Consider the following 24,511-nt stretch of genomic DNA (forward strand, 5'->3'; position numbering starts at 1 on the left):
AGTCTAATAATCTGCAAGCAAAGTTAATATTAAAATTGTTTAATTCAGTTCATAATTACGAACCTGTCAACGTTCAAATTGTTTAAAAACCAATTACAGTATTCTAAGCGGCTCTCAGAATTATCTCGTCGAAGTTCTTGAAGTGTTGTAATTTTGTATGGATAGAAGTTCAGGTTTTTTCTAACAATTTTCTGACAAGTGGAGAGTGGTACATCAGCCTGAAGTGATAACTTCCTGAGGGATTTTTTTGAGTTTTGTTCCATTCGTTGCCGTAAATCTTCGACAATTTCTTCATTTACTGGCGGTCTTCCTACACTTTTACCAAAGTTCAACACTTCCAGTTGCCACAAATCTATCCAGAATCCTTCTGATGTGTGAAATTAAATTTGCTTCCACGATGTCATTTGAAAATTTTCCGAAAAATTCTTTTTTGCAAGCATTTATAGAATAAACCCACTCTCCATTCTGCAGGGTACCATTTCAGTAATACGACATCACAATGAAGGTGTTTTGCTCTAACGACAAAACCATTGCGGTTTACTGAAAAGATTGCTTATTACTTACTGTAAACCTACGAAAATAAATGTCTTACCTTCGCGACTTCGTAACTTGTTTTTGGTATTATTCACAGTTCACACTTATGTGGAAAAACGTTTTAGTCTTGATAAAGAGTGTTGCAGAGAATCACAATTCACAAGTAAAACAACTAAAGCTACGGTTTCTTAGAGAAGTACGCCGCGCACAACTCACGGTAAGTCGTGAGCTGCGCACAACCGCGTAAATCTAATCAGTTGATACTGATGGAAGCGTTTTCTTAGAAAAAGTTCAGTTGAACGCGTTGTTGGCTTTTTCTAAGAAAACGCTTCCATCAGTATCAACTGATTGGATTTACGCGGTTGTGCGGCGCACGACTTACCGTGAGTTGTGCGCCGCGTACTTCTCTAAGAAGCCGTAGCTTAAGACGCCGAACTCACAACTGACGATAAGATTTAATTAATAATTTGACATTTGTCATTTGACGTCTAATTTGCCAGCTTCAACGGCTCGACATAGTTCGACCAAAAAAAATATAGAGCCGCACAATTCCACAGGACTCTTGATATATGTTCTTTTATAGACACTTTGTATGATATGTGTATATTCATTACCTTATTCAATAAATTTTTTTCATCGGCAGCTTCTTCTATAAATGTACTAATATCTTCTTGTGTTAAAATTTTTGATAACCAACTGATTTGTTTTTGAGATAGGGCACATTTGTGGGAACTTTTCGGACGTCGATGTTTTCCTTTACATTTAACATTGCTTTCAGCATGGAGAAGGTAGACCATAGTGTCGGTGCTTTTAGCTTTGCTGACTTTTCATCCAAAGAAGCTAAAAGCACTTTCTCCGATATTCTTACTAATTTTTTTGTCGTACACCATTCCCGAAATTGAATGTACGCTTTCTCATATTGGGTTTTCGATTTTCCAGGTATTATGGTTGCAATTGCAGCATTTGCTCGCTCCGTTACTTCAGGCGGAGTACCGCTTTCACTGTCATAGTCACAATCCATCACTTCGTTATAAAAAATTATAAAATACGTGTAATTATAACGAAATTATAGGTAAATTCGTAATTCTTACCGAAACAAATGTCAGATTTTTTCATAATAACAAAAAAACAGTTGCGCGTTCCCTATGTTACAATAGTTATTTTTATATTAAGTGCGCGAAGAGAGTGTGTTTTTTGTGCATGAAAAGGTCTTTTACGCCGAGACGAAGGTCGAGGCAGTATAAGCCTTTGAATGCACAAAAACATCTTCACACACGAAATATAAACAATATTTTTTCTATAATTGATTCAAAAAATTGAAATTAAAAATTCAAATTTTTGAAGGAACTCTGAAGTTTCAATGCAGTGACCATGTTGCTTGGTAACTAATAAAAAACAGTGCGTGAAATGAAAAACAGAAAGAGTCGTATGCGTGAAATTGCATTTCACACACTGTTTTGTATGGTTTCTATGGTTTCGATCTTACTAACAATGCAAAAAAAAATACATGTCAGAAAATGACCCACTTCAGGCAAAGATAATTATGCGTGAATTTCAATTTTTTGAATCAATTATAGAAAAAATATTTTCATGATAACTTTATATTTTGATGTTATTTCTCAATTATAATAATTTTATTTTCATAAATCTATTTCTTTTTTTGACTGCTGTAGAAAAAATGTTGTTTGTATTTCGTGCGCAATTCGTGTTTTAATGGTGCTTTCGAATGTCTTTTTTGTCTCGACCTGCAGTCTCGACAAAAAATTTTACATTCTCAAGCGCCATTAAAAAAACACTCATTTTGCGCACTTAATACAAAAATAACTATTCTGAATCGATCCAGAAGCGATAAAAAAAGTGCAACAGCGGTTCATTTTGTATAGAGGTCGTGCAATAAATACCAAAAGGATTGTATAAAGAAACACCGAAACTGAGACGTTCAGTCTTGTCGGATAACAAGCTGCAGGACTTATCTTGGGAGGAATTTGAAGGGCTATCTTCACTGGAACAACAAGATTTATTTGATAATCTGAGAACTTACTTAGATGCGAGTAAAATAGCTAGACATATGTCTCAATTAGAGATTTTATTTGGCGAAATGCATCTACTTCCTTGTGATGACAGCAAAAATTTTGGAAAACCAAATTAAAGAAAAAATGCATCGGTCTATTGAAGTGCCAGAGAGATATCCCGATCTGTACATCAGCTGCGACGAAAACAATTAAAACAAAACAAAAAAAAAATAATTATCAGTGATTTATTACAGTACCTATGTAATATGAAAAATAAATACAAAAATAAAAGCAAAACGATAACCTTGCGACCTCGATATCTCGACTAATAAAACAGATGTAACGCTTACAAAACTTCAGTTTAATACTGAAGATGGTCCAGATGAGTATTCTTTAATAAACAATGTTTATTTTAGATCACTTTGATACTACTCCACTCATTATCAGTTGCGCCCAGTGTAAAAATATTTGGGGCTACGACCTACCCGCAGGTTACAATGTGATCCTAGAACAAGGAAAACCTCTGCAACTTCAGAACAGCTACACAAAATTACAATTGATGGATTTCAATGGTACTCTCGACGCGCAGGATCCTGAGGGGGAATATTTTCGAAAATTGTGAAAAACTAGAAGAACTGAATTTAGTCGGATCGTATGGAAATCCCTCTAAACTGGAGCCCAACACATTTCTGGACTTGGTAAATTTGAAAAATTTCAACTTGCTGTTTTTAGATTTGCACCATTTGAAAAAGGAGTATTTTGGTGGTTTGAAATCGGTGACTCATTTGGCCATCATCGACTGCAACTTACAAGAAGTTGATGAAGACACGTTCTACGAGATAGACAATCTAAAAGAACTTGCAATTTTGTTCAACTCGAAGTTCTCCCATTTACCTATGAACTTGTTCAAAAATGCCAGAAATTTGGAAAAATTGTTCCTCTTCGCGAACAACATTACGGGCTTGACGTGGGACGAATTCGAAGGATTGTCTTCGCTTAGAGAGTTACATATTGGCCACAACAAGATTTCTTCCTTTGATGCCGACAAAATAACCAAAAATATGCCAAATTTAAGCATATTTTATTCTGAAACGAGTTCTACAGAATTCAAAAAGAAAGATTTTGCCTTTCAACTTGAATCGAAACTGAATCACAGTGTAGCCGTTTCATTAGAATTCAATCCCAAATATTACACAAAATTGGCAGATCCGTGATATTAATTCTAATTTCAAAAAGTTAAGGAATTCTTGTTTAGACAAAATATTTTAAGAAGATGTCCAAGTCTTCAAACATAACTTAAACTTAACAAAAGCAGATGTAACTTGTAAATTACCCAATAATAACGTGAGATATAAAATATTGTGACTTTTTGATTGCTCCTTGTATCCACGTCCAGCAGTCTACAACACTGATAAGTGATAACTTATATCACTCTGTTCATGTTCCCAATAAACAGTTTACATTTTGCTGTCAAGGAGTCAACATGGTTCGTAAATATTCTCTTCTACAAAAAGTAGACTAAACATATTTCTTTCTCTTAGGTCAAACTACTAGCAGTAATATTTGTAATATTTCTGCTGAAAGATATCCATTGTAGATCTCTGTGGGAACCAGATTTTCCTGAAGTTTCCGGTGTTACATTGGAGAAAGGTAAACCCATCGAGTTGCTGGAAAACTACAATAAAGTTCAAATCGGGGGATTAAATGGAACCATTTATTCTGACTCTTTGTCGCAACTGGGCGTGTCAGAACTTCAAATTCTTCTGACTGACGTCACTAAAATAGAAGATGGTGCTTTATGTTCTTCACCAACACTGAAAGTTCTCGAAATAAATTTTGATTACACCGACACTGCTCCCGCACTTACGAAGAACACCTTGGAAAACTGCAATAAACTGGAAGAACTCCTTTTGGTGTATGACTTTGATAAGGGTCCTCATCAGATAGATCACAACGCTTTGGAGAGTTTGTCCAGTTTGAAAGGCCTCCATTTTCAAGGTTACAATGTAACTCATTTGAAAAAAGATTTTCTGAAAATTCCTAATACATTGACGACTTTGGTCTTTGAAACATGCAGCATTCAGGAAATTGATTCCGACACGTTCGAAGACTTAACAAATTTGGAAACGATTGGAATAATAAACAACGACAAGTTGCAAAAGATTCCTAAGGGTTTGTTCAAAAATACTCCAAAATTGAAAACAAAGAGAAAGAAGCTTTTGTTAATCAACTCAAAACGAAACTGAAGAAACTTGTCGATGTGGAATACAAATACGATCCCGGATTTTATGATTCTTGCGAAGAAGATTAGATTCTGTTTCTGTTTTATAAATGAGCGTTGAAATTATTAATTAAATAAAGTTGCAATGAATATTCTCTTTATTTAGTTTCTACAACACTAATCTGCTTTGGTATTTGTTTGGAAACATCTAAACGTATGGACAAGCTTTTACACATGTTTCTGGCAGGACCTTCTAGGACGATAATTGTATGACTGATATGGCTGGAATAGCAAAATTCTTCCAAGCAGACATTCAATAACAATTTTTCTTTAAACTGCTCCAACTTAACACGTACCCCAGAATATATTTGAGATATGTTGAAAAGGTGACTAAAGAATTTGTTTGTTCTCTCCAGCACCATGGAAGTTCTAAAAATAAATGTAACCAAGGAAAAATCCCGTTTGAAGACTTATCAATCACTTGCAAAAGAAGTTCTTGAAAGCAAATTAGATTTTTCTGAAGATCATTTTCTTTTCACCATTGAACAATATTTATCGTAAATCTTATTCTAATTAATGCATTACCTCCTAAAGAACAAGGCCTGACGGCTGGCCCGAGACGTGTTTACTAGTAGTCATACCCGACTACTGCTTTTGCACCGACGATCGCTGTATGCATGTATATAAAATTTAATAAATGAGGATTTCCTGTAGAAACGGGGCTGCCAGTCTTAAACTGAACCCTCAGTCACACCCCATTCGATTTTTTTGCAAAACGGAAAACGAAATTACAAAACAAACCATTATAAATACCTACCAAATTTAAATAGCTATTTATGCACCAAGGGCGTTACAATGATGATTACGGCCGGAGAACGATGAATCCAGCTCGAGGGCTTTAGCCCGAGAGATGGATATCGTTCGATGGGCGTAATCATTCGGTGACGCCGTGGTGCATACAAGATTTTATTTTTCACTCTACGTGTTCTTAAAAAAAAAATGGCATCTTTGCAATTATAAATTGATGAGGGCGTTATGAATTCATTACGCCCGCTTATTCTTATTACACCCTGTTTTATTCCCCAGTTGTTATGGACATGTTTACGTATTTCGTATCCTAGGAGTTATCATGCAATTATACTAAAGTGAAAAATAAATAATGTTATGAGTATGACTACATATGTGAAAAACAAATATCTTACGAAATTATAAATAATGCCAAGTGTACCTACAATAGTATCTAATTATTTATTTGAAACGGTGTTGAGCTTCCTTTTTTATTTTTACCTAATCAATCGTTGGATTTTCCGCAATCATTTTTCAATAGAGTGTTTGTTGTACTAGTGATGATGAATTTCAAAATAGTTTCGTGCCTATGATTTTCACAATTAACTAATATTGAGACAGTAATGTTCTGGTTCGTGCAGATGCCGGTAATTAAAAACTAAAATAATTACACTTTTTTTTTATTACCAATACTAAAAAATTTATTCTCATAACTTTTTAGTAGTTTGTTGAACAATACATAGCTGATTAAAATTACACGAACAGCAATATCCTGATCTTGCGGACATGAAAACACCGTCACGATTGGAGCGTCGCCATAGCCATAATTCCCCTTGCAGAGTGGTACACAACACATATATGGTATCTTCGAACAAGATTAGATTCTGTTTCTATTTTGTAAATGAGCGTTGAAATTACTAATAAAATAATGTTGCAATGAATATTCTCTGTATTTCGTTTCTACGACACTAATCTGCTTTGGTATTTGTTTGGAAACATCTAAACGTATGGACAAGCTTTTACACATGTTTCTGGCAGGTCCTTCTTGGTCGATAATTGTATGACATATGGCTGGAATAGCAAAATTCTTCCAAGCAGACATTCATTAACAATTTTTCTTTAAACTGCTCCAACTTAACACGTACCCCAGAATATATTTGGGATATGTTGAGAAGGTGACTAAAGAATTTGTTTGTTCTCTCCAGTACCATGGAAGTTCTAAAAATAAATGTAACCATGGAAAAATCCCGTTTGAAGACATCAATCACTTGCAAAAGAAGTTCTTGAAAGCAAATTAGATTTTTCTGAAGATCATTTTCTTTTCACCATAGAACAATATTTATCGTAAATCTTATCTAATTAATGTCGTTATAAATAAAATTATTAGTATCCAAAATTCTACCAAAACAAAAATATGATGATAACTTCCCAACCTCACTTTCTTGTCTGTGGTAAAGATTAATTTATTGCATTATTGCATTTTTTTGTAAACTTTCCTTAGATTCGTTTTAATAGGTTACGTTCAGGGTAATTAAAAAAAAATGGAGTCAAGATTTACCTGCCTCTGCAATATAACAAAAATGTCACGTTAAATTCCAGTTTGCAGACAGATCTCAATAGTCTGAATTATTTCAAGATCTACCAATTTATACATGAGAAATAAACGAAAAAGAATTTGTTGCTATTTGATCATTTTCAACACAAAAAACATTTGAATTAATTATGTATTGTTTTGGAGGTAGAAAGATGAGGACCGCTAGGAAGTCGCATTACTTCCTTTGATTGTCTCCGAATTGAGTGACATTTAAAACATAACCTCGTCCCACACGCCAACAATTACAACGAACTCTTCACAAACGCAAAACGAAAACTTTAATTTCAAAAAGTCAAAAATATTTCGTCTAAACAAAATATTTTATGCAGTGTCCAAGTTTCATAATATAAGTTAACCTTAAAACATGTCAATTACACAATAATAACGTGAGATATAAAATAATATGATTTACTGATTCCTCCTTGTATTCACGTGCAGCAGTTTACAACACTGATAACTGATATCACTCTGTGCATGTTCCCAATAAACAGTTTACATTTTGCTGTCAAGGAGTCAACATGGTTCGTAAAAATACTCTTATACAAAAAGTAGACTAAACATATTTTTTTCTTTTAGATCACACTACTAGCCGTAATATTTGTTATATTTCTGGTGAAAGAGATCCATTGTAGATTTCTGTGGGAAGCAGATTTTCCTGAGGTTTCCGGTGTTACATTGGAGAAAGGTAAACCCATCGAGCTGCTGAAAAACTACACCAAAGTTCAAATCCGAGGATTGAATGGAACCATTTATTCTGACACTTTGTCGCAACTGGGCGTGTCAGAACTTCGAATTTTTGTAACTGACGACACTCAAATACAAGATGGTGCTTTATGTTCTTCACCAACACTGAAAGTTCTCGAAATAAATTTTTATTACACCAACACACCCTCCCGCACTTACGAAGAACACCTTGGAAAACTGCAATAAACTAGAGGAACTACTTTTGGTGTATGACTTTGATAAGGGTCCTCATCAGATAGATCACAACGCTTTGGAGAGTTTGTCCAGTTTGAAAGGCCTCCATTTTCAAGGTTACAATGTAACTCATTTGAAAAAAGATTTTCTGAAAATTCCCAATACAGTGGCGACTCTGTTCTTTTCAACATGCAACATTCAAGAAATCGATTCTGACACGTTCGCAGACTTGACAAATTTGGAAACGATTGTAATGATACACAACGAGAAGTTGCAAAAGATTCCCAAGGGTCTGTTCAAAAATACTCCAAAATTGAAAACATTGACGCTAAGAAACAACGAAATTAAGGATCTGACTTGGGACGAATTTGAAGGTCTCGACAATCTCGAGGAACTGAATATCAGGGAAAATAGAATCTCGTCTTTTGATGCTGACAAAATGGCCACCAACTTCCCCAATTTAAAAAGTCTCCGCATCGAGCTGAATCCTCTTCCGTGCAAAGAGAAAGAAGCTTTTGTTAATCAACTCAAAACGAAACTGAAGAAACTTGTCGATGTGGAATACAAGTTCGATCCCGGATATTTTGATTCTTGCGAACAAGATTAGATTCTGTTTCAATTTTGTGAATGAGCGTTGAAATGATTAATAAAATAATGTTGCAATGAAAATTCTCTTTGTTGCGTTTCTACAACACGGTATATATTTGGAGACATCTTAGCGCTTGATCACATATCCACAGGCTTCTACACATGTTTCTGACAGGTTTTTCTGGCACGGTAATAGTATGAGATATCACTGAAATAGCAAAGTTCTTGCACGAACACATTCATTCACTGTTTTGCTTTAAATTGCTCCAACTTCAAACGCACCCCAGAATATATTTTGGCTAATATTGATTCAGAAGCAGATTATAGAATTTATTTGCCATCTTCAATACTATGGAAGGTCTAAAGATAAATTCAGCCTATTTGGAAGTACTCCTTTAAAAAAAATTAAAATATCCACAAAAATGTCATCCAGTGTTCAATAACCTTTTATGATGGTTTCCGTTCTTATGAAAATATAACTATTTTCATGTATTTTTTTTTATTTTCAACAGGAAAAACTCCGTTTCAAGACATTTCAATCTCTTGCAAAAGAAGTTCTTGAAAGCAACTTCCAATTTTCTAATTTTCTAATACAATCATTTTTGTTTTAGACCAGAGTAGGCTATTTTAAGTTTTTTAAATGTTGGTATCGGGGCTATGTCAAAATAACAAAATCAAAATTGTTCGAACTGCCAGTGTCAAATTTGACATTATTATTAAGTATTAAGGTAAATTAGTTTTAAATTTGTGCAACATTTACATTTATCACTAAATACACACATTATTGAGTCCTCGAAACTATGTAGTTAATTGGAAAATGATAATGCTTGGCTACATGGTCATGAATTTTGACAAGAAAGTGTAACCTCAAATATTATACATGATGTATATTGTCATTCAGCCACAGTCTTACCATACAACTCGCCAAATTTTCATAGCCTACTCTGGTCTAAAACAAAAGTGAATGCACTGTACATTGATTACTAAATTAAATCACATTATAAACGGTATCAAGTGGTCAGCGTCATTAGTATTTTTGGTTGCGTACAAAATAAATTCAGAAATAAACCTTACGTGACCTGCCCTGTATTTTGATGTAATTTCTCAACTATAATAATTTTATTTTCATAAATCTATTTCTTTTTTTGACTGCTGTAGAAAAAATGTTGTTTGTATTTCGTGCGCAATTCATGTTTTAATGGTGCTTTCGAATGTCTTTTTTGCGCACTTAATACAAAAATAACCATTGTACTTCGTGCGCAATTTGTGTTGTAATGGTGCTTCCGAATGTCTTTTTTGTCTCGACCTGCGGTCTCGACAAAAAATTTTACATTCTCAAGCGCCATTAAAAAAAACACTCATTTCGCGCACTTAATACGAAAATAACTATTCTGAATCGATCCAGAAGCGATAAAAAAAAGTGCAACAGCGGTTCATTTTGTATAGAGGTCGTGCAATAAATACCGAAAGGATTGTACAAAGAAACACCGAAACTGAGACGTTCAGTCTTGTCGGATAACAAGCTGCAGGACTTATCTTGGGAGGAATTTGAAGGGCTATCTTCACTGGAACAACAAGATTTATTTGATAATCAGATAACTTACTTAGATGCGAGCAAAATTGCTAAGAATCTGCCTAAATTGAAGATTTTGTTTACCGAAATGAAACTACTTCCTTGTGGGCACAGGAAAAATTTTAGAAAAGAAATCAAAGAAAAATTCCATCGGTCTGTTGAAGTGCCAGAGAGATATCCCGATCTGTCCATCAGCTGCGACGAAAACAACTAAAATAAAAAAATTATAAATTGAAAAATATATACAAAAATAAAAGCAAAACGATAACCTTGCGACCTCGATATCTCGATCAATAAAACAGATGTAACGCTTACAAAACATCATTCGAGGTTTAATACTCAAGATGGTTAAGATCAGTATTCTTTAATAAACAATGTTTAGGTTAATTTGTTGTTTATTTTAGATCACTTTGACACTATTTGGCTCATTGCTTATCAGTGGCACCCAGTGTAAAAATATTTGGGGCTACGACTTACCCGCAGTTTACAATGTGACCCTAGAACAAGGAAAACCTTTGCAACTTCAACACAACTACACAAAATTACAATTGATGGATTTGAATGGTACTCTCGACGCGCAGGATCCTGAGGGGGAACATTTTCGAAAATTGTGAAAAACTAGAAGAACTGAATTTAGTCGGATCGTATGGAAATCCCTCTAAACTGGAGCCCAACACATTTCTGGACTTGGTAAATTTGAAAAATCTCAACTTGCTCTTTTTAGATTTGCACCATTTGAAGAAGGAATATTTTGGCGGTTTGAAGTCGGTGACTTATTTGGCCATCATCGACTGCAACTTACAAGAAGTTGATGAAGACATGTTCTACGAGATAGACAGTCTAAAAGAACTTGCAATTTTGTTCAACTCGAAGTTCTCCCATTTACCTATGAACTTGTTCAAAAACGCCAGAAATTTGGAAAAATTGTTCCTCTTCGCGACCAACATTACGGGCTTGACGTGGGAAGAATTCGAAGGATTGTCTTCGCTTAGAGAGTTACATATTGGCCACAACAAGATTTCTTCTTTGATGCCGACAAAATAACCAAAAATATGCCAAATTTAAGCATATTTTATTCTGAAACGAGTTCTACAGAATTCAAAAAGAAAGATTTTGCCTTTCAACTTGAATCGAAACTGAATCACAGTGTAGCCGTTTCATTTGAATTCAATCCCAAATATTACACAAAATTGGCAGATCCGTGATATTCATTCTAATTTCAAAAAGTCAAGGAATTCTTGTTTAGACAAAATATTTTAAGAAGATGTCCAAGTCTTCTAACATAACTTAACCTTTACTCAATTACTCAATAATAACGTGAGATATAAAATATTGTGACTTTTTGATTGCTCCTTGTATCCACGTCCAGCAGTCTACAACACTGATAAGTGATAACTTATATCACTCTGTGCATGTTCCCAATAAACAGTTTACATTTTGCTGTCAAGGAGTCAACATGGTTCGTAAATATTCTCTTCTACAAAAAGTAGACTAAACATATTTCTTTCTCTTAGGTCAAACTACTAGCAGTAATATTTGTTATATTTCTGCTGAAAGAGATCCATTGTAGATCTCTGTGGGAAGCAGATTTTCCTGAAGTTTCCGGTGTTACATTGGGTCCTCATCAGATAGATCACAACGCTTTGGAGAGTTTGTCCAGTTTGAAAGTCCTCCATTTTCAAGGTTACAATGTAACTCATTTGAAAAAAGATTTTCTGAAAATTCCTAATACATTGACGACTTTGTTCTTTGAAACATGCAGCATTCAGGACATTGATTCTGACACGTTCGAAGACTTAACAAATTTGGAAACGATTGGAATAATGCACAACGAGAAGTTGAAAAAGATTCCCAAGGGTTTGTTCAAAAATACTCCAAAATTGAAAACATTGACGTTAAGCAGCAACGGCATTCAGGATCTGACTTGGGATGAATTTGAAGGTCTCGCCAATCTCGAGGAACTGAATATCAGGGAAAATAGAATCTCGTCTTTTGATGCCGACAAAATGGCCACCAACTTCCCCAATTTAAAAAGTCTCCGCATCGAGCTGAATCCTCTTCCGTGCAAAGAGAAAGAAGCTTTTGTTAATCAACTCAAAACGAAACTGAAGAAACTTGTCGATGTGGAATACAAATACGATCCCGGATTTTATGATTCTTGCGAAGAAGATTAGATTCTGTTTCTGTTTTATAAATGAGCGTTGAAATTATTAATTAAATAATGTTGCAATGAATATTCTCTTTATTTAGTTTCTACAACACTAATCTGCTTTGGTATTTGTTTGGAAACATCTAAACGTATGGACAAGCTTTTACACATGTTTCTGGCAGGACCTTCTAGGACGATAATTGTATGACTGATATGGCTGGAATAGCAAAATTCTTCCAAGCAGACATTCAATAACAATTTTTCTTTAAACTGCTCCAACTTAACACGTACCCCAGAATATATTTGAGATATGTTGAGAAGGTGACTAAAGAATTTGTTTGTTCTCTCCAGTACCATGGAAGTTCTAAAAATAAATGTAACCAAGGAAAAATCCCGGTTGAAGACTTATCAATCACTTGCAAAAGAAGTTCTTGAAAGCAAATTAGATTTTTCTGAAGATCATTTTCTTTTCACCATTGAACAATATTTATCGTAAATCTTATTCTAATTAATGCATTACCTCCTAAAGAACAAGGCCTGACGGCTGGCCCGAGACGTGTTTACTTACTAGTAGTCATACCCGGCTACTGCTTTTGCACGGACGATCGCTGTATGCATGTATATAAAATTTAATAAATTATTATTATTATTATTATTATTATTTAGTTAAGCTTGCCAACAGGTAATGACCTAATTACAGGCAAGCTATCATTAGTTAGGCAGTAAGTGGAATGAGTAGCAGCATGATACTACTCTCCCATTAGGAATCACACTTACTGCCAGCTTATATATATTCTTGCTATATTAAGAGGCATATGTCAGGACAGACCTGAGTTCAGAGGGTCTTGTAAAGAATATGTCGATTTTATTGGAGTCAGCTTTGGTTGAACAGCTGTTAACCATTTGGTATAACGGTGACATTAGTAGAATATTTGTCCTCGCAGATCTTAGTTGAAAAACTTCACATCTTCTACAATTAAAAGCAGGAACCTTAATAAGAAGCTTTGACAAAAGGTAGGGGCATTCAACAGAAAAGCTGAGGACATCCGACAGAAATTTGATTTTAGCAAAATCCCGTCTACTCGCCAATGAGGATTTCCTGTTGAAACGGGGCTGCCAGTTTTGAACTGAACCCTCAGTCACACCCCATTCGATTTTTTTTGCAATATGGAAAACGAAATTACAAAACAAACCATTATAAATACCAAATTTAAAATAATGTTATGACTCGAAAATTACTTGCGATTTAAAGGATACACACTTGTCCGATATACATTTTTATAATTTGAAGGATTATGAATGACTACATATGTGAAAAACAAATATCTTACGAAATTATAAATAATGCCAAGTGTACCTACAATAGTAATTATTTATTTGAAACGGTGTTGAGCTTCCTTTTTTATTTTTACCTAATTAATCGTTGGATTTTCCGCAATCATTTTTCAATAGAGTGTTTGTTGTACTAGTGATGATGAATTTCAAAATAGTTTCGTGCCTATGATTTTCACAATTAACTAATATTGAGACAGTAATGTTCTGGTTCGTGCAGATGCCGGTAATTAAAAACTAAAATAATTACACTTTTTTTTTATTACCAATACTAAAAAATTTATTCTCATAACTTTTTAGTAGTTTGTTGAACAATACATAGCTGATTAAAATTACACGAACAGCAATATCCTGATCTTGCGGACATGAAAACACCGTCACGATTGGAGCGTCGCCATAGCCATAATTCCCCTTGCAGAGTGGTACACAACACATATATGGCATCTTCGAACAAGATTAGATTCTGTTTCTATTTTGTAAATGAGCGTTGAAATTACTAATAAAATAATGTTGCAATGAATATTCTCTTTATTTCGTTTCTACAACACTAATCTGCTTTGGTATTTGTTTGGAAACATCTAAACGTATGGACAAGCTTTTACACATGTTTCTGGCAGGTCCTTCTTGGTCGATAATTGTATGACATATGGCTGGAATAGCAAAATTCTTCCAAGCAGACATTCATTAACAATTTTTCTTTAAACTGCTCCAACTTAACACGTACCCCAGAATATATTTGGAAAATGTTGAGAAGGTGACTAAAGAATTTGTTTGTTCTCTCCAGTACCATGGAAGTTCTAAAAATAAATGTAACCAAAGAAAAATCTCGTTTGAAGACTTATCAATCACTTGCAAAAGAAGTTCTTGAAAGCAAATTAGATTTTTCTGAAGATCATTTTCTTTTCACCATAGAACAATATTTCTCGTAAATCTTATCTAATTAATGTCGTTATAAATAAAATTATTAGTATCCAAAATTCTACCAAAACAAAAATATGATGATAACTTCCGAACCTCACTATCTTGTCTGGGGTAAAGATTAATTTATTGCATTATTGCATTTTTTTGTAAACCTTCCTTAGATTAGTTTTAATAGGTTACGTTCAGGGTAATTAAACAAAAAAATTGGAGTCAAGACAAAAATGTTACGTTAAATTCCAGTTTGCAGACAAATCTCAATATTAGGTAGTACTCTGAAATCTGAATTATTTCAAAATCTACCAATTTATACATGAGAAATAAACGAAAGAGAATTTGTTGCTATTTGGTGATTTCCTCGTCCCACACGCCAACAATTACAACGTACTCTTCGCAAACGCAAAACGAAAACTTTAACTTCAAAAAGTCAAAAATAATTCGTCTAAACAAATAACTATTATGGAGTGTCCAAGTTTTATAATATAAGTTAACCTTAAAACATGTAAATTACACAATAATAACGTGAGATATAAAATAATATGATTTACTGATTCCTCCTTGTATCCACGTGCAGCAGTTTACAACACTGATAACTGATATCACTCTGTGAATGTTCCCAATAAACAGTTTACATTTTGCTGTCAAGGAGTCAACATGGTTCGTAAAAATTCTCTTCTACAAAAAGTAGACTAAACATATTTTTTTCTTTTAGGTCAAACTACTAGCAGTAATATTTGTTATATTTCTGCTGAAAGAGATCCATTGTAGATCTCTGTGGGAAGCAGATTTTCCTGAAGTTTCCGGTGTTACATTGGAAAAAGGTAAACCCATCGAGCTGCTGAAAAACTACACCAAAGTTCAAATTCGAGGATTAAATGGAACCATTTATTCTGACTCTTTGTCACAACTGGGCGTGTCAGAACTTCGAATTTTTGTAACTGACGACACTAAAATAGAAGATGGTGCTTTATGTTCTTCACCAACGCTGAAAGTCCTCGAAATAAATTTTTATTACACCAACACTACTCCCGCACTTACGAAGAACACCTTGGAAAACTGCAATAAACTGGAGGAACTACTTTTGGTGTATGACTTTGATAAGGGTCCTCATCAGATAGATCACAACGCTTTGGAGAGTTTGTCCAGTTTGAAAGGCCTCCATTTTCAAGGTTACAATGTAACTCATTTGAAAAAAGATTTTCTGAAAATTCCCAATACATTGACGACTTTGTTCTTTTCAACATGCAACATTCAAGAAATCGATTCTGACACGTTCGAAGACTTGACAAATTTGGAAACGATCGTAATGATACACAACGAGAAGTTGCAAAAGATTCCCAAGGGTTTGTTCAAAAATACTCCAAAATTGAAAACATTGACATTAAGAAGCAACAGGATTCAGAATCTGACTTGGGACGAATTTGAAGGTCTGACCAATCTCGAGGTATTGAGTATCGCAGAAAATCAGATTTCATCCTTCGATGCTGACAAAATTGCCACAAACTTTCCTAATTTAAAAAGTCTCTACATCGAGCTGAATCCTCTTCCGTGCAAAGGGAAAGAAGCTTTTGTTAATCAACTCAAAACGAAACTGAAGAAACTTGTCGATGTGGAATACAAGTTCGATCCCGGATTTTATGATTCTTGCGAACAAGATTAGATTCTGTTTCTATTTTGTAAATGAGCGTTGAAATTATTAATAAAATTATATTGCACGGAATATTGTCTTTCTTTCATTTCTACAACACTAATCTGACAACTAATTTCAGGCACGAGGCGAAGCCGAGGGACTGATTAATTGGAGAGCTAGAAAATACCTCCCGCACGACTTTTCGGCTGACCAAAATATTAAATTTATTATAGATAGAATTTGATATCGTCAATAGAGGATCGTACGCTGTGGACTCTCTTCCTGGACGACGTGACGCTGATCTGTTTCTTTCCAAACAAATTATTTGCTATGTGTATTAGGGTAAATTTTCACTGTTAGTGCTTGAAAAATTGATTTTGTTGTGTTAATCGGCTGAAAAAAAAAATTAACTGTTAACTGTGGCACCTGAAGAAATGCGAGTCGTAAAAGATAGCCCACATTCTAAATTGTTTCCAGAAAAGTCGAAAAGATGCTATATAGCGCAGTTCAATAATTTTAAACAGTGGTATGGGACAAAGTTAATTAAAAAATGTACTGTGTTGCAGCCACAGCTAAGACAGTTGGTGAGTTGTCACAAATTTCAACACAGTGCTTTAACCTAGGTACTTGAATTAAATTTAACGTGCAAGTCACTCCATATAATAACATGACATATAAAAAACTGTGGCTTACTGATTCCTCCTTGTGACCACGTGCAACGGTCTACAACATTGATAACTGATATCACTCTGGTCATGGCCACAGTTTATATTTTGTGGTCAAGGAGTCAACATGGTTCGTACATATTCTCCTCTATAAAAAGTAAACTAAACATAAATTCTTTCTTTTAGGTCAAGCTACCAGCAGTAATATTTGTTTTATTCCTGCTGCAAAATATTCACTTTGGATCACTGTGGGCAGCAGGTTTCTCTGAAGTTTCAGTTGTTACATTGGAGAAAGGTAAACCCATCCAGGTGCCGAAAAACTACACCACAGTTCAAATCACAGGATTAAATGGAACCATTTATTCCGACTCTTTGTCGCAACTGGGCGTGTCAGAACTTCGAATTTTTGTATATGACGGCACCAAAATAGAAGATGGTGCTTTATGTTCTTCACCAACACTGAAGCTTCTGGAAATATATTTTTATTCCACTAACACTACTCCCACACTTACGAAGAACATCTTGGAAAACTGCAATAACCTAGAAGAACTAATTTTGGCATATTTCTCTGATAAGAATCCTTCTCGTATAGATCAAAATGCTTTGGAGAGTTTGTCCAGTTTGAAAGGATTCCATTTACGAGGTTACAATGTAACTCATTTGAAAAAAGATTTTCTGAAAATTCCTAATACATTGACGACTTTGTTCTTTGGAAAATGCAGCATTCAGGAAATTGATTCTGACACGTTCGAAGACTTGACAAATTTGGAAACGATTGGAATAATACACAACGAGAAGTTGCAAAAGATTCCCAAGGGTTTGTTCAAAAATACTCCAAAATTGAAAACATTGATATTAGAAGGCAACAGCATTCAGAATCTGACTTGGGACGAGTTTGAAGGTCTAGCCAATCTTGAGGGATTGAGTATGTCAGAAAATCAAATTTCGTCTTTCGATGCTGACAAAATCGCCACAAACTTCCCCAATTTAAAAAATCTCAGCATCGAGCTGAATCCGTTTCCGTGCAGAGAGACAGAAGCTTTTGTTAATAAACTCAAAAGTAAACTGAAGAATCTTGTCAATTTCCTTTGGTATTTGTTTAGAGACATCTGAATGTTTGACAACTTATTAACAAGGTTTTACGCATATTTCTAACACGTTCTTTTAATAGTATGACATATGGTTGGAATAACAAAATCATTTCAAGAAGACATTTATTCCTTATTTTGCTTTAAATTGCTTAAAACTTCGAACATAGCCCAGAGTTCAGAAGGTCTAAAAATAAATGCAGCCTACTTATCTTATTAATGTTAAAAACAAAACATTTCAGCAAAACAAAAATAGGATGATAACTTTCCAACCTCACTATCTCGTCTGTGCTAAAGATTAATTTAACGAAAAACCTTTTCAAAACAAGAATGCTACGTTAAATTCCAGTTTGCAAACAGATCTCAATTGTAGTACTCTGAAATCTCAGTTATTCCAAGATCTGCCAATTTATTCAAGAAAAATAGACGAAAGAGAATTTGTTGCTATTTGGTCATTTTCAACAAAGAAATTTGTTGCTATTGGTCATTTTCAACATTAATTTGGTTTTGACTTGACTTTTCCAAAAGTTTTGAAAAAATAAACAAATATATTTCATCTGGAATATACAGAAATCTTTCAATTCTGAAATGGTTCGTAAATATTCTCTTCCAGAAAAACTAGATTAAGATTTTTTTTGTAGGTCAGAGTACCAGTAATAATTCTCTTGTTATTTCTGCTGAACGACATTTACTGTCGGTTTCATTGGAATGAAAAATTACCAGAAATATCAATCGTGACGTTAGAATCTGGTAAACCCATCCAATTGCAAAATAACTGCGCTAATCCTTTAGATGGTTTATCTAGCTTGAATTATTTAATACACTTGAAAAAAGACTTTCCGAAAAGTCAGAATTGGCTGACTGTTCTACATCTTCAAGAAATTTATTTGGACACATCTTAAGAGATTGTCCTAAATCTGGAACTGAGCAAGATTCTTGAAGATTTATTTATTAAAAGTACACCAAAATTGAAAACGTTGAAGACAAGAACACTCTGAATTTGAAGGTCTGTTCTGATGCAAACAAAATTGCCGCTATCTCCTATCGTGCAAAGAGAAAAGAGCTTTGGCCAACGAACTTAAACCTATAACTGAAGAAACTTATTGATGTGTCACTCTTGCGAAGAAGATTGTATTTCTTTGTGTTAGAAATGTGAGTTAGCTGTTATTGATATATTTTTTGGCCTCCTCAACTCTAAATGACATTTTTACACATTTTGAACAGCTACGTCGGTATCTGTCATTTTACCGCACGGAGTGTGTAAAATACCACGAACATTTTAAGTTTTCAGGGACCTCCAAAAAAACTGTTAGCTGATCATAAATAAGCTCCATTTATACTAAGACAAGATACCTCTACGATTGATCCGTTCAGTTTTCGAAAATGAACATAATTTAATTGTTTTCGTCTGAAAATTGTGAATTCTGTGGTATAAATCGTAAGCATATCAGTTATCTGTATAAGAGATAACTTTCTGGTATCTTATTAATCAAATGTCAGTCTTTGACAGGTTTTGCAAAATTATTGGTTACAACAAACTTCAAATTTTAGAAAACCAGTTGTCAACCAAAAAGATTAATACATGTGGTAGGCATTTTATATCGCTCGGTTTTTATTAAAACAAGCGGTTTCCTTGTTTTAAAGCATATTTCCTATAGGTTACTTCGCATTGGCGTACATTTGATAAAACATTATATACAGGGTGAATTTTTAAAATGTGCCGAAATTTTACCTACGAGGTTGTAGAACAACGTAGAAAACTAAAAGCAATTTAAAAAAATTGTAGGTCAAAAAAATAAATGTCATTGTATTTTTTAACATAGAGTTTTTTAAATATTTTTTCCGAGTTCTACATGAAGCCAGTAGCTCGTGATTAAAATATCTGCACAACTTTCAAAATCACCCTGTATATTTATTTCAATTGCTTCTTTATAAAGTGTTCCACATAATTCCCGTAATCATTCCTTTTTTTCCCTCTTTTTGTCTCTTTCGAGTTTATCTATCCCTTGGTTTGTTTCCTTTAATTCCGTTTCTACTTTTCTATTTCTTCTTTCAATTCCTCGATGATGTCTATCCTTTCTTTTTGTTCCTTTCTTATGCTTCTGATTTCCTTCATCATTTCCTCGTTTTTCCTTTCATCATACTTAGTATCATCTCCTCCTTATCTTGTTTTTGATTTGTCGGGGATCGTTTTGCTAATTTACTTTTTCCAAGTATTTCATCCCCTTCTCTATCTCTTTTCCTTCCATATTCCTCGCTGTTGCTTTCGTATCCTGTTCTTGATTGTTCTTATAGCACCAGTACTTCCAGTGTATATATTTTAATTTAGTCGTACATTTTTGTCTACTTCATTAACTCGCTATATACGTTTCCTTATCTTATCCTTTACACTTTTTATATTTATCTACTTTTACACTTCTATTTATGTAGTTTATATAATAGGTATGTCATTAGACGTAATATTGATCGAAATTTAGATTTGCAAATAACGCCGCTTTGACAGTTTGGTTAATTTCCAGTGAACAGTTCATACAGTGCACATCAAAAAATGAACATGGTTCGTAATATTTTCTCCTAGAAAAACCAAACCAAATGTATTTCTGTATTATTTCTAGGCCAAACTCCTTCTAATTGTATTTTTTCTATTTTTGTTGAAACACTGTAACGTCACAAAAATAGAAGATGGTACTTTGTGTTCTTTACCAACACTGAAAACCCTTGAAGTAAATTTTTCCTCTTACAAGGATGTTCCCGTTGTTACAAAAAACCTTTTTCAAAACTGCAATCAAGTTGAAGAAGTAACATTGGTATTTGACAAACACAACGGTCCTGATCAGATGGATCAAAATGTTTTAGAAGGTTTCTCTAATGTTGATCAACTGCACATTATAGGTTACAACATAGACCATTTCCACAAATTATCTTGGAAAACGTCTACATCACCGACCGAGTTGTCTCTTTTATCTTGCAACATTCATGAAATCGATTCCGGTGCGTTGGAAGACTTGGAAAATTTGAAAGTACTTTCAATTGGTGACAACAGACAATTGACAAAACTCCCTAGAGGTTTATTTAAGAACACACCAAAACTGCACACTTTAAATTTACGACGCAACGCCATTGAGGACTTAACCTGAGAAGAATTTGAAGATTTGACCAATCTGGAAGATCTGGATATCGGAGAAAATCGAATCTCGGTCTTCGATGTGGAGAAAATTGCCACCAATTTGCCCAATCTAAAAAAACTTAGTATCGATGGGAATCCTCAACCGTGCAAACAAAAAGAAGATTTCGTTAATGAACTCAAAAGTAAATTGAAGAAAGTTGAAGTGGAATACAAATGTGGTCCTGGATATTAAGACTTTAGAAGAAGTGACTGAGCTACCAAATGACTTTGTTATCAATGACAGTTTCTTAGCTTGGTTTCATGTAAAAAAATCTTGCAATAAAGAAGTAATCTTGCAACTCGAGTTTCAGTTTTTCAACAGCAAAACACACTACTTTCCTTCAACAGTAAAAAATATTCTGATCTGATTTGTTCACAACAAACTGCTAAACTTATTAACACTGTTGATCTACATAAAAAAGGTACTTACAATCGGCCCAGTGACCTTGAATTGCAAAATGAACCTCCATAAGCGGATACAGGGGATTTTGGCTTATCTTCAAGGTCACATTGGACAAAAGAAGAAGAAGAAATCACCGGTTATTAATTAAATAAAAAGTCACCAACCCGACGAAGAGAAAAACACTCCGAATTAGATTAGTAATAAAAAGTACCAGTTAGTGATCTAGGTCATGACCTTTGTCCCCATCTATGACTTATCTTCAATTATGTCTTATCACGCCTTCGTAATTTTCAATACATCAACACAATCGTCACGAACGCGATGTAGTTTTAGAATTTCGTTACTCCCGCGACAAAATCATCTCTGCGATATCCCAATGAACCCAGCAACCCCTCTCCTTTGTGTGCTGTTCGTTGTCTACAGTTGCCCCAACGTTGTGTCGGATCAACCGTTCAAGCTCGACCACCCCCAGACTCAAATCCGGGGGATAACCGGACCCCTCACCTACGACTTCCTGTCGGAGCTGGTCCACGTGAGTTCACTCAAAATTTACGACAGTCGCATCACAAAAATAGAATCCGGCGCAATCTGCGCACCTCCCAATCTGCGAACCATAGAACTTAGTTTCGCCGGAAACTCTGACGCTCCGGTTTTGACCAAAGATGCTTTCAAACAGTGCCGCCACCAATTAGAACAACTGTTTTTGAAATTCGATTTCGATAGTCCCTCCGGAGTGGAAGAAGACGCGCTGGAAGATTTGATTGAGTTGCGAACTTTGTCCCTGGAGTGTCAACACTTGGGACACTTGAAGAAAGATTTTTTGAGAGTAAACGGAGAGGCGCTGACACAATTGGTCCTCGTTGGTTGTCACATCTATAAAATCGACTCTGATGTTTTCGAAGGGTTGGATAACTTGAAGGGGGTGGAAATCAGTTTCAATCAAAACTTGACAAGCTTACCTGAAGATCTGTTCGTCAATACCCCAAAGCTGAAGAGATTGATTTTAAAATACAACAAGTTAAGATCTTTGAGTTGGGATGAGTTCCAAGGGCTGGTCGTGTTGGAATATTTGGACTTGACTGGAAACAGAATCGCCAATTTTGATGCTCAGAAGTGTTCCAAGTTTATGCCAAACCTGAGGATGCTCGAAATTCGAAGAAACCTGTTGCCGTGTAAGCTTAAAGAAGCTTTCGCCAGGCGGTTGAGAGACAATTTGAATCATGATGTAACAGTTTTGTACTCAATTGGGTCTTGTAAAGAAATGTAATAAAAAAAAATAAGAACAAGGTGTGCTTTATTAACCAATGATAAGTCACAGATAGTAATAAAAGGACCAGGTATTAAATACAGGGTGTTATTGAAAGTTGTACAGATATTTTAACCACGAGGTACTGGCTTCATGTAGAACTCGGAAAAAATATTTAAAAAATTTTATGTCAAAAAATAAAATGACATTTATTTTTTGAGCTACAATTTTTTTAAATTGCTTTTAGTTTTCTACGTTGTCCTACAACCTCGTAGGTAAAATTTCGGCACATTTTAAAAATACACCCTGTATATCATGTTTTATAAAATGTACGCCAATGCGAAGTAACCTATAGGAAATATGCTTTAAAACAAGGAAACCGCATTGGTGTACGTTTTGTAAAATATGATATACAGGGTGTATTTTTAAAATGTGCAGAAATTTTACCTGCGAGGTTGTTTGACGACGTAGAAAACTAAAAGCAATTAAAAAAAATTGTAGCTCAAAAAATAAATGTCATTTTATTTTTTGACAGAATTTTTTAGATATTTTTTCCGAGTTCTACATGAAGCCAGTAGCTCGTGGTTAAAATATCTGTACAACTTCCAATAACACCCTGCACAAGGCTGAAATATTTTCAGGATTTGCATTAGAGATTCTATCGCTTTTAAAATAACTTGCAACAATTAATATCCGAGAGATTGAAATCATTTTCCTTGTATTTTCATTAACCGAGAAATTAAAAGGAAACTCTGCTTTTCCGAGGTTGAATCGGAGCAAATTGCCTTGGATTCCAGTTTAATTACAACTACTAAGAAAACAATTGGTGGGAAGAAATGGATTCAGGGCAGAACCTTTGACTCGTAAAAGGTAAATTGTTACCTCATTGCATATTTTTAAAATTATATAACTAATACTTTTTATCTACGCCCGTGGGTTAAATGACACTTATCCCCTCTATTTTGCGTGAGATAAGCACTCATTACCGCACGCATTTTCATTACCACACGCATTTTCATTACCGCACGCTTTTTTATAATAACAAGCAATTAATCAAAATTTTAAAAACATTTAACTACAAGAACAATTGAATTAACAATTTTTTATAAATATTAATTACACAATTTTTGCAATTTGTTAAATAAACTCCCGGTGAAGACAATAGTGAATTTTTATAAGTTATTTTTATTTATTTTTATAGGTCTATAGGCTTGTTAGTTCAGCCAACCTCTGATTGTACAATTACACTCGGCTTTGCCTCGTTGTACAAATTTCGCATGCGTTTTTTAATAGTGCTCTTATCCCACTTGTATCGTAAAAATCTATGATACATATTTGATAACAACACTCATTTTCTTCGTGGAAAAAATGTATTTAAAAAAAATTAGAGTGAGATTTATTTTAATAAAAAACAAAATAAAGCATGAAAGGTAGAAAAAGTCGAGGAATTAATCACAGATGGAGATGAAAAATTGTTGAAATGGTTTACCTTGTCCAGGGGAGGACAAAGGATGCCTTGTAGAGACGTCATTGCTGAGAACCTCTCGAATGCTTGATACAAAGATTCACATTTTACGTTATATCTTGGCCCTTTCTCAAGGTGATGAATGTTTTGTGAATTGAAACCTAAGCTAAAGAACCACTGGAAGTGTTGGTGAAAACGCCATTACAATTTCTTCAGTGGTTCA

General features: G+C 34.4%; 1 protein-coding gene, 3 long non-coding RNA genes and 1 pseudogene across 4 annotated transcripts in view; 4 read left to right on the forward strand and 1 right to left on the reverse strand.

Annotated features, from left to right (window-relative positions):
- The window catches only part of LOC138137420 (uncharacterized), a 143,847-nt gene that overhangs the window by 71,606 nt on the left and 47,730 nt on the right, over positions 1–24,511 (reverse strand). The gene's annotated exons all lie outside the window — the stretch shown is intronic.
- On the forward strand, positions 3,757–4,162 carry LOC138136858 (uncharacterized). Its single transcript, XR_011161460.1, has 2 exons — positions 3,757–4,032; positions 4,088–4,162. It is a non-coding gene; the product is annotated as an uncharacterized lncRNA (long non-coding RNA).
- On the forward strand, positions 7,256–8,734 carry LOC138136463 (uncharacterized). Its single transcript, XR_011161300.1, has 2 exons — positions 7,256–7,668; positions 7,724–8,734. It is a non-coding gene; the product is annotated as an uncharacterized lncRNA (long non-coding RNA).
- Positions 10,549–12,460, forward strand: LOC138136462 (uncharacterized). Its single transcript, XR_011161299.1, has 3 exons — positions 10,549–10,573; positions 10,631–11,685; positions 11,741–12,460. It is a non-coding gene; the product is annotated as an uncharacterized lncRNA (long non-coding RNA).
- LOC138136461 (phospholipase A2 inhibitor beta-like) lies at positions 16,989–22,863 on the forward strand (annotated as a pseudogene).

Source organism: Tenebrio molitor, chromosome 8, assembly GCF_963966145.1.
Source record: "Tenebrio molitor chromosome 8, icTenMoli1.1, whole genome shotgun sequence".
NCBI classification, from domain to species: Eukaryota; Metazoa; Arthropoda; class Insecta; order Coleoptera; family Tenebrionidae; genus Tenebrio; species Tenebrio molitor.